Consider the following 13,139-nt stretch of genomic DNA (forward strand, 5'->3'; position numbering starts at 1 on the left):
AAACATCACTTCCCATTCATGAAATCCTGCTGTGTTTATCTTAGGGCATTTTGGCCTCATAGTTTCCATGTATGTAGTCATAGCCACATGAAGCAATCTTCAGTTAAACCATCTCCCCTCTAAAACAATAAGGAAAATAAACACCAGAAACGTGGTGTAAGCCCTGTGCTTAGCTTACCTGTGAGTTTCAGCATGTATCTGCTGTAGCCAAGGATCACACAGGCTGCAGCCATAAATCAGAGCTAGTTTTACAATAGCTGGCCAAGCACAGGAGAGGCATGCTTGCAGCAGGACAGGGCGCATTACGTGCCAGCCACCTGAGTGCTACCAGCTTGCTCAGGCTGAATTTACAGCCCTCGCTGAACCCTGCTGCTTTCCTGTTCTCCCCGCCGGCTCGCTTCGGCCATTTGTGGTACAGACTTCTGGCTGCCTCGGGATGCACCGTGAGACACCTTTACACACTTTGCTAAACCATGTTGTCACAGACCAGTTGCTGTTCCATACCAGGCTTTCATTTACCCTTGGCTTCATAAATCTTTGTGGATCAGCAGTGGTATTTCAAAATCATTTTGAAGCAGGGGAGAAAGTGATGAAATAATTTGGATTTCCAATTTGCAGCAATTCGCTCTCAGCAAAGCCACTGACTGACAAATATTTAACAGTTCGTACAGTTTTTGCTAGAAACGCGAAGACACAATCTATCTGCAGATGTAATTATTCACAGTATTAACAACATCTTGGAGTATTTTTGCAGAGAGCAATGTAAATTGATATAGAGATTATGAAAATGCCTCTTGACAAGGCTGGTACTTGTTAATCATACGTCCCACAGAGAACAGTAATTTCTTACTGACAAAGAAACGAAGAAGTTTCAAAGATCACGTGGCCCCTGTCTGAAACACCTAAGAAACAACAAAGGGTGCTGATTGTACTTCTGTGTCAGCACAGCCTCAGGGCTTCACACTTTCTGAGGACTTATAGTACTGCTCCGATACCAGTGAAATGAGACAACTTGGTAGAGTCCACAGCCTGTCCATGTTAACAATGTGATTTTCCTATTGCTAGCCTGGATGGCTAAGTAAAGACTAAAACTGTTTGGAAAAGATTTTATATTCTATAGAAAACAATAGCTTTTCATCCAGTAACACTTCTGTCTGTGCTTTCACTTTTCAAGTCTTGCATGCCTTTATTATTTTTACTTTACCATCAATTTTCTTTTTTTTTTCTTTCTTTTTTTTCCCTTTTTTTTTCACCAAACTTGGCCTTCGATCACCAACAGATGAACCTGGGCTAAGGGTTACAAGTGGGGTTTACTACATGCTTTTGTCAATAAAGTTGGCCAGTTAAATCTAGTACCCCTTTTTTGTATGAACGATAAACACAGTTATCAAGTAATTGCATTGAATTACTCTAAGGATGTTTGATTCCACTTGTTTGGGTGACGACAGTGGTTAGGTAGCAAACAATTTTAAGATACTAAACCTTTAGAGACTTGGTTTTGGTTTTGGGGGAAGGGTGTTTGTTTTTGCAATAAACTGATCCTCTACACTTGTTGCATATGTCTCCCAATCTGATCATTAACATTCAATGTAACACAATGCTACTTCTAACTCTCTGAGCTCTGAAAATATAATCAAACCACCTTTTCATAGTATTGTACCTGTTACCTAAGTTTATTCTTAAGTACTTGCCTTATTGAAGCATACCTTTAGTAAGGAAGATGTGTAAATGTCAGTGAATACTGTATGTTCCTTTGCATTAATGGTTGCAATACATCGTTTTACCTCCTGGACAAAGAATTTTTTTTTTTTTTAAAGGAATTATTTTTAAAACACTTTGCATTTATAGTTTTTGTACTTGTATGTTACATTTACAAGCAATCTATCTTTTTAATATTTATGTTGCTCATCATTAAAAGTATGTATGTGCATAGACCAACTGAACACATAGTAACTGTGCTGAAAGAGTTTTGGGTTCTGTTTTTAAGGATATTTTGGTATATAATCTGTTTTATTACCCAAAACCCACAAAAGGACATTTTTAGGCATGTAATATCAGCTTTGTTTACCACATGTGTTTTCAATACTTTTTGTCATATTTTTCTGCTTGGAGTTGGATTTTTTTGTTTGATTTGACAATCAGATTGATTTCCTCTAAAAGATGTTGTGTAGTATCTCTGAAATTTAAGCTACTTCTGAAATGTAAGGTCTGATCTAGAAACAGGATTACTCTCATAAAATGTGACCTGAATTGAGGTTCCACAGTAGTAAAGAGCAAACCTGAAACACCCTGCTGTGGTGTGAAGTGATCTCAGAGGCACTCACCTCAATGGACATTGTACTTCTTTTTTGATTTGCACCTCTGAGCAAAGACTAGATAACTTTTTTCCCTAAGAAACACCTATAAGGATGCTTAGATCCACATTATTTGTCTGCCTGGAGGTTCCTGTATCCATCACGAACGGTCTATTCTGAAAACAAGGTTTCTTGGGACTAGGAATGAGGGGAAGAATAAATATTAGTTTTTAATCTAATGGTTGAATATTCCAAGAAGATGGGAATATCCCGAGATTTGATTCCTGTTCTTAAAGGATATTTTAATTTATCCAATGCCTATTTTGGTTAAAAAGCCAGAATAGTCTCACCTTGGAAACATTTAACTGTTCTGTACTTTTTCCTAATCTGTAAATTACCATTTCATTGCCTTATTATACTATTATTTCTAATCAACATTATATATAAAAATGTTCCAAAAAAAAGTCTGCATTTAAATTATACAGTGCAAGACAATTAGCAAAAGTACTAATTCTGTCAGACATTCAGAATAATGAAAGCATTAAATGTACTGGAACACATACTTGTTGTGCATGAAAGACACCTATCCTGAAGTTGGTTTTCACTCTCTAGCTGAAGCATGGGAGCAAATGTAGAAGACTGCTGAATTTTCTTACAACACACAGAATGTAGGTATGCAAACGAAGAGATTATATATAAACACTATACTAGATTGTGGTAAACTTTCATTGCAGTTGCAAACAGCAACATGAATGCTAATTAAATAGAGTTTATAGGCTGTTATGCACAACAGCCTATGTGCAATCAAGAAAAACAGAGTGGAGACTCAGCTACATAGTGAACTGAGGGTGCAGTGTGGAGTAGCAGTGCTTTATGAGGAATGCTTATGAGCATCACCTAATCTTCTCTTTCTGAAGTCTCAGAGCAAGAAGGATATAGGAAGTTTCTTTCTTCTACATGATCTTCATGTTCTGCCTGATACTTTGGTGTGCACTCTGCATTGCTAATTTATAAGAAAGGCACATAAAAGCCCTTATTACAACTTTAACCTTGTTTATTTAGAGGGAAAAAAAAAAAGAAAGAAATATTATCTGGTATACTTACACTGGCAGAAGTTCCTAGTAAAAGCCCTTTTAGTTTACACTAGGGGCTGAACAAACACTGCATTCAAACTAATGCTTCTTCCAGAAGCAACTACACAGCAAATGAAGTTGGAATCACTGTATGGGTGACCACCCTCAGCTGGCCACTTTGCTGCTTTGGGACATTGCTGCCTCAGCAAAAAGGATGGCCAAATGGTTATTTTCCTGGTTGGAGAACTATTGCACTCAACATATGAGTGAGAACCAAGAATTAATCTTGTTTTAAATTAGCATACTGGATTTGAAACAGCAGGAGTTCAGGAGTTGATTCATGAACAATAGTTTGGCTGCAAACAGCTAAAAGTTCGGTCCCGACTATCTCACTGTGTTTACTGTCATTGTTTCCTTTATGCTGGGTGACATATATAGCAAAACTAAATAAAACAGTATTGTTTTTGGTAAAAGCATGCAGTAGAGTTTTTTTCTCAAAAAAAACAACTTCACAGTGAACCAAACTGCAAAACCCTGTGCAGTTAATCACAAGATTCACACTGATAAGTAATTCTTATGACATCGGCCATATTACTTATGCAAGTAGCCATTCACCAATGTATTATTCTGTTGTTAGGAGACTTACTCTAATACATAGTGTTGTCTTTTTTCATGTGTGTTTGGTCTATTCTAAATGTTTTGCGTCAGCCTGTAGAAACAAAACCATGTTTTTCGCGATGTGTTGAATAGTAGATGAGCATTTGGAAGATATAAAAGTATTTACCGCAGTAAATATTGAATTAGTTTGTATAAAGTGCTTTGGAATACTTGCATGAAGTAAGAATTGTGTTAGCGTTTGTAAGCCATACCGAAATATATCCAATGCAAAAGAAAACTTATTTGGGATTCTGGCATCCAGTTAAAAACTAGTGTAGAGCACTTCGTAACTCATGAAAGGTTCTATGAAGCTAATGAAACTGCTTACATGAACGATTTGCAAGACTTCTTTTGGTGTCTTTATACACAGCTCATTCACAAATCTAGCATAACTAGGGCTTAAGTAATAGATGAACATGATTTGTTCTCTTTTTTGAGGCTTCTGTCTTCAGGCCAGCCAGCAACTAAGCATCACACTGCCACTCACTCACTTCCCCCCACCCAGTGGGATGGGGGAGAGAATCAGGAAAGTAAAAAAGTAAAACTCCTGGGTTGAGATAAGAACAGTTTAGTAGGACAGAAAGGAAGAAAATAATAATGACAATAATAATAAAATCACAACAGTAATAATAAAATAATTGGAATATACAAAACAAGTGATGCACAATGCAATTGCTCACCACGCGACGACTGATGCCCAGTTAGCTCCCAAGCAGCAGTCTGCCCCCTCCCCCCCGGCCAACTCGCCCCCAGTTTATATACTGGACATGACATCACATAGTATGGAATATCCCTTTGGCCAGTTTGGGTCAGCTGCCCTGGCTGTGTCCTCTTCCAACTTCTTGTGCCGCTCCAGCCTTCTTGCTGGCTGGGTATGAGAAGCTGAAAAATCCTTGGCTTAGTCTAAACACTACTTAGCAACAACTGAAAACATCGGTGTGTTATCAACATTCTTCTCATACTGAACCCAAAACATAACACTATGCCAGCTACTAGAAAGGAAATTAATCCCAGCCAAAACCAGGACAGGTGGGCATGAGAAATTGCACTGCAGTCAGTAGGACTAGTAGCGAGGCCTGGGCTTCAGGGTTGCATCCAAATTTGCCTTTCTTACCACTAGAACATGACTAAATTGTCCCCCAATTTCTCTAGCCAAATCTGGATGTCAGCAAATGAACAGGTGATCCTGCTGAGAGATGGCTCAGCTAGGAAGCCAGCAAGATTAAAGATTAATTTGGAAAATACCATATCGCTTGAGCAACCTTCACATATGTCTTTACGTAACTCTAAAACTAAGTTAATTTAACAGAATATCAATGTCAAGCATTGCTTAAGCAAGCTATGCTTTAAAATTTTCTCTGACTAGTTAGAAGAAAATAAGAGACTTTGATGAGGGAGTTTCTCTGCTTTTGTGAGCTCTACAGTGATTCAGTCATGGGAAAACATAGATTAATATATGTTACCATGAAAGCTGCAACAACGGATTTAGAAGACATTTATTTTCATGGTGGGCTAATCCGAGTATCAACTTAAAAAACATTAAGACATCTCTTATTTAACAGATTCATTTTTAATGTTGGCATTGGTTAATATGACACTCAAAAATTTTTCTGTCCTCGTTGACTCCTTATACAGAAACAATCCACAGGCATTAGTCTAGCAATAAATAGCTTCAATATTCTTGTTCTTATAGTAACTCCTGGTTCAGGACTTCATGATCTGTGAGTGAATAAACAGATGCACACTGACTGTATTTAAAAAAAAAAAAAAAGGAAACAAAACAACTGGGTGACATTGATTTGAATATTGCCTAAACAAAGGCTGTAAAATCTCACCCTGAATTTACTTTGTTCTCAGGAAAAATCGTTTAATGTACAGAAAAATGACTAATTACCAAAGACCATGATCTGCTTCCATTCTGAGGAGGAAATATTTTAAGGCTTTGCTCTTTGTCACTGTCTGAAATGTATTTTTCTTCCTGTTGTGCTAGAATATGCTCCACATATCTTTGTAGAATTAGGGCTCGGGCTAACAGGCTGCTTCTTTAGTATTTGTTGTCATGGAGCTGCCTCTGCCTATTGAATTCACCTGGGCAGCCTTCAGATGGCACACGGAAGTTGATTCAGTCACTAACACATGTCTTCAGTGACCATAGAATTTCATAAAGGCCCTAAGGAAAAGCAAGTCCTGTTCAGATTTCCTATTAAGGGATTGTTTTAAGTAAAATTAAAGGTTTGTTTTTTCATGGGATGCTTTGTGAGATCATTGATGGCCTGACATTCCCTCCTTGAAAGAACAATGCTTCATCATTATTGTTCTTTGCTGCCTTTTCAGAAATATCCATTCAGGAAACTAATCCAAGAGCGAACGTAGACGTGTTTCACCATGGCTTTCACCAGGAGCAGCAGCTCCTGCGCTACCCAGCAGGTGTAGTATGGTATTGTTTGATTTTTAATGTCCTGGGTGTCATAGGCTTGAACAGCAATACATTAGCTGTTGGCTTTTAATAGATATGTTTTTTTAAAAGGTCATCCTTTCCTATTATTTTTATCAGTGTAATTCCATCATGCAAAAAAAAAAAAAGATATTATGTCTATTTCAAGCTATTTTTCCTACAAAATAGACCAGGGCAAAATTGAAAGGAAATTTGTTTTCTTAGCATCTAATGATACAAGGAAACCATCCAGATTTGAGAAACGTGTCATAGAAAGTACTTGAGACTGTATTTTAAAATACATGGTTTCAAAATAATATTAAAGTATATATTTAGCTACAAAATGTAGAGTAAATCTGACTGATGCTTGCCACAGTTTTCTTCTTATCATATGGGATACCATTGCGATGTTACAATAAAAAACTATCTTCTCAGCACAAACTTGGTTCTTAGGTTTTTGAAGGACACTTCAAGGACAGTTATCTTAATAAAATGTACGGCAGCACAGAATCAGAGGGGAAGATGGTGAAGTCTTACGCACTGTTTCATGTTTCAGGGGGACAAATGTTTCTCAAAGTTTTACTCTGGAAATAGAATCATAGAATCATTTTGGTTGGAAAAGACCTTCAAGATCATCAAGTCCAACCATTAACCATGCCCCCTAAACCATGCCCTGGAGTACCCTATCCACTCGCTTTTTGAATACCTCCAGGGATGGTGACTCAACCACTTCCCTGGGCAGCCCATTCCAATGTTTGACAACCCTCTCAGTAAAAAAATTTTTCCTAATATCTAACCTAAATCTCCCTTGCCTCAACTTGAGGCCATTTCCTCGTGTCCTACCTCCAGCCACCTGACAGAAGAGACCAGCACCCACCTCACTACAACCCCCTTTCAGGTAGCTGTAGAGAGCGATAAGGTCTCCCCTCAGCCTCCTCTTTTCTAGACCGAACAACCCCAGATCCCTCAGCCGCTCCTCATAAGACTTGTGCTCAAGGCCCCTCACCAACTTGGTTGCCCTTCTCTGGACACGCTCCAGCACCTCAATGTCTTTCCTGTAGTGAGGGGCCCAAAACTGAACACAGTACTCGAGGTGCGGCCTCACCAGTGCCGAGTACAGGGGAACAACCACCTCCCTGTTCCTGCTGGCCACACTGTTCCTGATACAGGCTAGGATGCTGTTGGCCTTCTTGGCCACCTGGGCACACTGCTGGCTCATATTCAGCCGGCTGTCAACCAGCACCCCCAGGTCTTTCTCTGCCAGGCAGCTTTCCAGCCACTCTTCCCCAAGCCTGTAGCGCTGCATGGGGTTGCCGTGACCGAAGTGCAGGACCCGGCACTTGGCCGTGTTAAACTTCATACAATTGGCCTCAGCCCATCGATCCAGCCTGTCCAGATCTCTTTGTAGAGCCTCCCTACCCTCAAGCAGATCGACCCTGCCTCCCAACTTGGTGTTGTCTGCAAACTTGCTGAGGGTGCACTCAATCCCCTCATCCAAATTACTGATAAAGATATTAAACAGAACAGGGCCCAACACCGAGCTCTGGGGAACACCACTCGTGACCCGCCGCCAGCTGGATTTCACCCCATTCACCACGACCCTCTGGGCTCGTCCATCCAGCCAGTTTTTCACCCAGTGAATAGTGCACTTATCCAGGCCACAAGATGCCAGCTTCTCCAGGAGTATGCCATGAGAGACAGTGTCAAAGGCCTTGCTGAAGTCTAGGAAAATAACATCGACAGCCTTTCCCTCATCCACTAGGCGGGTCACCTGGTCATAGAAGGAGATCAGGTTGGTCAAGCAGGACCTGCCTTTCGTAAACCCATGCTGAGCGGGCCTGATGCCCCTCTTATCCTGGAGCTGCCGTGTGAGTGCTCTCAAGACAAACCGTTCCATAATCTTTCCCGGTACCGAGGTCAGGCTGACAGGCCTGTAGTTCCCCGGATCCTCCCTTTGACCCTTCTTATAGGTAAATAGGTAAGATGGTTTTGATAGCAATTAATGGACTGTGGCTAATACAGAATTTACATCATGGTATTAATGTGACTGCTGATACCTTATTTTTCAGAATCATTTTTCTTATGAAACTTGAAGGCTGCTAAAGCTTTATTGAAAATTGTTTTCTTACAAAATGAGAGCTTCAATTTTGGTAAAGATTGGGGGACAGCTGAGTAAAAGAGGCTGAGCGGTAAGGAAGAAAAAGGAGGAACAAACAAAAGCTTGAAGACTTGTCTTTCCTCGCCCTCCTTTTGCTGCATAAACTCAAAGTACTCAGCAAAAATTACTTTTCAGAAGCCAAACTGACGTTATTCTGCAGTAATGTTTTCCAAACTGACCCTGGTTGCAGTTTGATGTTTATAGCTGAGCTTCTCTAAGGCTGATGTGCTGCCAGGATGGAATTCCTGCAACCCTGCTCTGAGCTGTGTGTTCCTGCTGTCCCCCCCTTGCCCTTTCACCATGGCAGTTGCACTTATTGGACTTCATGGTAAGACGGCTCATGGACATAAAGCAGCAGAGAATTAACCCTATAGAAAGGTAATTAATTTTCAGCTACATTTTACTTTTAATTCTTGAATGGAGTCCCTTGTGCTCAGAGAAGCACAAGTGGTGTGCAGTGGAGGATCAGGTTAGCACAGCCAAGGTGAGGAGGGAGGGAAACGACTTCTGGCAAATGCTCGCTGTTAAAATCAACTTGATGGTAACGTGGAGCTGTGCCATCAGTGATCTGCACTTCAGATCTGTGCACGTATAAATTGGCAAAGAATTTGTAAACTCTTAGGCGTATTAACTCTGCCAACAACCTTGGTAATGATGAGTTAACTGTCAACCAAGCTGATGGTTTTGCAATCATACAGATTAGAGGTTTTCATTGTCTTTTCATATACAGTTTCTTGTGAAGGAAGTTTTGCTTCGGTGCCACAAATAAGTGATTGTCGGGTGGAAAAAAAAGAAATGTCTTCTCTAAAGCAGAAAAGCCCAAGCTGAGCACAGGGCTTCACGAAGGGTAGAGGAAAGGCCAACCTCAAGGAGGTGAGAAGACCTCGGATGCCGTCCTTGGACACAGGCCGCACGGTCTATTAAAAGCTGTCTCTCGTGTCAGTAACTCACATGGGCTGAACATATTTGTGGGTGGGAGTGCTACAAAGCCTTTTTGTGCTCTTGTGATTCAAGTATTTAATAATAAGAGAGCAATAATGCTATAAATAGGAACACCATAGTTGGTAAGGACTGGGGATACAAAAAGAGATATGTGGTCTCAGTTATGACAGAAGGGCAAAGAAAAAGGAAAGAAAATATGAACTGAAACCAGCAACTTCTGCAGAAGTGCTTAATCAAACATGAACTTAGTATACAACCCATCGACAAAATTGCCTCTCGCGAAGTGAACAGCTTGCAAGCAGGAGCGTGCCTTTTTTGGTCACGTTTTGCAAAGGGCTGAAAATATGTGCTTAGTAGGTGTTGTGGCTTTTGCAAGTATTGCGAGCCTTCCTGTGCATTAGGAGCATTTTTGCCAATGTTTCTATCTTGCTCATATCTTCCATCATGTAGAAACCTTGCTCCTTCCAATCCTGTCCCCCCTCCCCCTGAATATATCATAACAATATCAATCAAGGTTTTGCTGTGTGGCACCTATATCCTGAAGAATAAAGCATAATAAACATGAACTGGAAGAATGGATCAGTTCATTAAATCCAGCCAGGTGGTGTTGTGCTCTGATAGACTGATAATAGATTCATAAGTGAGCCTGTCTGGAGTGGTTTTGTTCAGACTTGTTGTGTGAAAGTACAAAAATAAGAGGAATCTCTTTAGTTTGCACTTGTGACAGCCAGCTTCCAGTTTATCACTGGAGAAGAAGATGAACTATGTCTGTTCTGAGATATTAAATCCAGGTAACCAAGTGAATTCTTGTTTTCACAATATTGAATTTCTAGCTACAATACATTTTAAGCAGGAGGTGGCACAGAGTAGTAGATGGCCAGCACTTCTTTTTAACTGATATTCCTAAATAAATTTGCTGTATCAGGGCTTTAAACATACGCTCAATTTGAAGTATTTTAGTAGTTTCATAAAAGTCATTGTAAGCTCACCGGCCTATATTTCTGCAAATTCTTAATGATCTCCCTCGGGCCTAAGTTATTAGCTTTTAGCTGCATTTACACAAATATCAGCCAACCATCCTAGGCCTATTTTTGCACATTCAGGTGACCGTTACAAACTAAATCAATCCTGCACTCACTGTACATGTGTGCAAAGGTTAGGACACAACACTGACACCACATTCTCATATTGTTGGTAAAGGACAATTAAACATGCAAAGTAATACAGTGCTCCTTGCTCTAAAAGAACATCTAATCTCTCATACAACAACAAAAGCTATTTTTTGGCACCCAAATCAGGTTATCTAGTTTGTCAGCCTAAGGTTTTGGGTTTGTTTTTTTAAAATGAACAAACAAACAAACCAGCTTATCTTTTCTTCTGGTCTTCCAACATTTACATGTTTAGAAAAATCCAAATAAGCATGCACAACACCTCTCCATTGCAGATAAAAGCATAAAAAAATGCAGCAGAGTTGTTTTCTGCTGAGGAGTGGTTAGGCATAGCAGGTTGTTTTCCCCTTGAGAAAGAACAAGCAATTTGGAATCTCTGCATATTGTTTTTACACATTTACCCTTATTCTGGAACAGGTGTGGCCGAAAACAGCATGCAGAGGGATGACTGCATGCATATGTGTCAGCTGAAGGATTTTCACTGCACATTTCAAGGTTAGAGAACTCTGTTCAACTGCTAAACAAGAGGAGTGAAAGAGTAAGATACAATTATTTTTCTAGGCTAATCTTCTAGTCACTCATTACATCAAGGCGTTGAATGATAATTGCTACTAAAGAACAGTTAGGTAGAATATTTTTTCTCAGGAAGAAAAAAGAAATAAACTTACTAGAAATTTGGAGGTGATTAGTGTGTGTGGGGGGTTGTTTTTTTTTTTTTAGAGAAAACTGTACAACACAACTATTTATATTTAACTATTTCTTTTTAAGTCTGAGTTCCCTTTTGTTTATTTGTGCCTTAAAAACTTATTTCCTGAGTCCCTGCTTTCTATAGCCCTTGTATGTGTGTATATAAACAAGCGAAATCATTATCTTTTTATAAAGGAAAGAAAAGAAGACAAAGTAATCATAAAACATATAAGACTCAGAAAACAAAAAATGAACTTCAATTGATACATTCAAGCTCTAATTTATGAGGCAGTAGAAATACCCTTTCAACACAGATGATACACAATTTATGGTTTTAGAAACTGTAATGCTTCCAAAATGATCTCTACTACTCTTAAAGAAGAATGGTATACTTGAAAAAAAATGCTATGTTATTTATCTACTCTTTACAAAGTGAAAAATCCAGAGGGCAATATGAAGGACCACTGTTACATGATTAAATAACAACTTCCACTCCCTTCTCTGTGTGAGAGAGAATAGGTGATCTCTGACAGATGCCTGAAAATTTACCAAGTAAATGTACTGAATCATGGTGGATCAAGTGCCTTTCAGAGAGAATGGTTTGAAACAGAAGGATAAATGGTTCCAAAGCTGTAAAGGTGTTAGAAGTCAAAGCCAACATCTTTTGATAAGAACACCCCGCTTAGCAATCATTAACAGGAATACTGTATTTAGGTTCTTTAGTAAATCTTTACTTATGTATTATCCTTCCTTAATTATTATGATGGTCACAACAAGTAATTCCGTTAAAGCAATCTAATTTGGAAGTAACAAAGAAATAACTACTTCAAGGCCTGTATCAGAAGGTGAAGTATGCATTCTTCCCACCAAATGTGTAAAGAGAAAATACCTTTTTGGTTATAGCCACTAAGAGAGCATCTGGAAGCAGTCCAGGCTCTAGCATCTTTATAGTTTCAAGATTATTTAGCATCTCTATTGAACTATTTGAATGAAATGTAAGCACGTAAAAGATGTTCTTTTCAACTAAAATTAAGATTCTGTTTTGCCATAGACAACAACTTCGACAAAATTCTAGAAATTAGTTTTGAAGAACAAACACTAGGAAAACTTTTCAAAATGAAATGTGAAACTTTTTGGACAAGTGAAAGTTCTCAAGCTTCTTCAAACCTCGGAGCACTTCCACTTGCAGAGAAAGGCAATTCCTTCACAAAAAAATGGGTGGTTCCTGCAGGATATTTTCACTATTCATAAGAGAAAATCCATAGGGGTAAGCTAATTCAGAGAGGAAATTTATTAGCTGTTATGGAAAAATGCGATAAATCAACCACGCAACTGGGAGAAAGCTTGAAAGTACTTCTTGAAATTGAACTGGCTTTTGTGCTGGTTTTGGTTCACTGGCTTCTTTCCCTTTACGTGACTACTGTATTGCTCTTAGTAATGGTTGTGCTTTTAAGTATATGACATGAGGCCACTCAGAGTTTCTGTGCTGATTTTTGACTGCTTACAGTTGCCTGATAAGAGATTTCACAAACAATCACAAAGTGATACTGAAAACGTAAGTTTCCCTGTCGTGCTGCGTGGAGCACAGCGAGGTCCAACCCAAAGATGATGACGAGACGTGACAAGTCTTCCTCTGCAAAACCACCTCTGACTACAAGTATCAGTCCATTGTGTGCTTATGTGGTCGGAGGGTTTAGTCTCCGTCAGGACAGTCATAAAGTTGGA

The sequence above is a fragment of the Harpia harpyja genome, chromosome 1, assembly GCF_026419915.1.
Source record: "Harpia harpyja isolate bHarHar1 chromosome 1, bHarHar1 primary haplotype, whole genome shotgun sequence".
Taxonomy (NCBI): domain Eukaryota; kingdom Metazoa; phylum Chordata; class Aves; order Accipitriformes; family Accipitridae; genus Harpia; species Harpia harpyja.